General features: G+C 56.7%; 1 pseudogene; it reads right to left on the minus strand.

The window, feature by feature from the left end:
• Window positions 1–11: 11 nt before the first annotated feature.
• LOC105827105 lies at window positions 12–1,225 on the minus strand (annotated as a pseudogene).
• Between the last annotated feature and the right edge of the window lie 171 nt (window positions 1,226–1,396).

Raw genomic sequence — 1,396 nt, forward strand, 5'->3', positions numbered from 1 at the left:
GCTGGCAGGACCTGGCTGCAGGCAATGGCTCCCTGAGTGCAGGGGCCCAACTGCTGTCCCTGTTTTGGACCAACCTGCTCTTCCTACAACGACTGTGGCCCATGGCGGCGGTGTGGTGACCACACGTGACATCCTGCATCACTCTCATTTGCTCTGGATAGGAGGGATGCCCAGGGTAGCAGGAACACCAGTTGACCAGGGCCTAGAGTTCTTCCTGTGACAATTGAACTCCAAGGGACTAAGTCCTTGATGACCCCCAGTTTCTCCACTAGGATCTGTCCAACTAGTGTAACAAGTGCCTGGACTTCAGCAGCAATGCTGTGCATGGACACTCTTCCTGTGGCTGGCCCAGGGCTCAAGGCTGGGGCTGAATCGGGCTTGCCCTTCTGCAGGGAATCTGCCTGCCTTTTGCCTTTTTTACTGGGCTTCAGGCACGGCAGAGAGTGTTTCCCTTTACTGAAGTGGCTTTCTTCTGTAAGTTTTCTGCCAGAAAAGGATCGTGTTCCCTGGCCCGGGCAGCCTGGCTCATCCCACTATCTTGGGAGGTCCTTGTTCCTGTAGACCTTTGTTCATGCTCTCCTAGTTTGGGCCTCACCCAGGACTCTGTCTTCTCAGCAGGGCCAAACTTCTCGCCCTGACTCTTCCAGGGCACCTTGAATTTTGGGCTGCTGGGCTCCTGCTGCCCCTGGCTTATCCCTCCCTTCCATGTGGGGTCACATAGCCCTGGGAGGATGACATTTCCCTACTGGAGACACTCATGCAATAGGACAGAGGGGCCTGAGAAGGCAACATGTCTGCAGTGGGTGGGGGGAATGTCGGTGTGACAACCTGGGAAGTCAGGCCAGTGGCACAGTCTTGGAGAAGGACTCCAGTGGCAGGACCTTGAAGCTGGTTCTCTGATTCTATTTCCACTTGGAACTCAAACTTACAACCTTTGCCTTGAGGCGTAGCTCTCCTGCAGCCAGGCTGGGAGAAATTCTAGAGAGTGGGGAGCTCTTACTGGTCCCCAGAAACCCTGAATTCTGATTCACATTGACGGCTTGGTAGTTTGTGATCACACTCGCTCCCACTCTGACTTCGCAAGCAGAAGTCTTCTCCTCGGCCTCTATGGTCTCCGGGGCCCTTAGGATTGGGACCCACTGCTGAGCCCCAAGACTACTCCGCTACCCAAGGGGTCTCCTGAGGCCACGTTCTCCTTCTCCTACCCTGACGCGTCCCTGGCCATTGCCGGACTTCCACTTGGCACTGCGCTGCCTCTCTTGATCCCCAGGACAGTCCCACTCTGCCAGGTTCTGTCCCCGAGGCTGAATGCCAGGGGCTGAGAAGGTCACCTGCCCTCCTGTCCAGTGGGAGGGGCCTCAAAGCACCCACGATTGTCCCCAGACTGGGGCCCTGT

The sequence above is a fragment of the Propithecus coquereli genome, unplaced genomic scaffold (genome assembly GCF_000956105.1).
Source record: "Propithecus coquereli isolate 6110/MARCELLA unplaced genomic scaffold, Pcoq_1.0 Scaffold968, whole genome shotgun sequence".
NCBI lineage: Eukaryota > Metazoa > Chordata > Mammalia > Primates > Indriidae > Propithecus > Propithecus coquereli.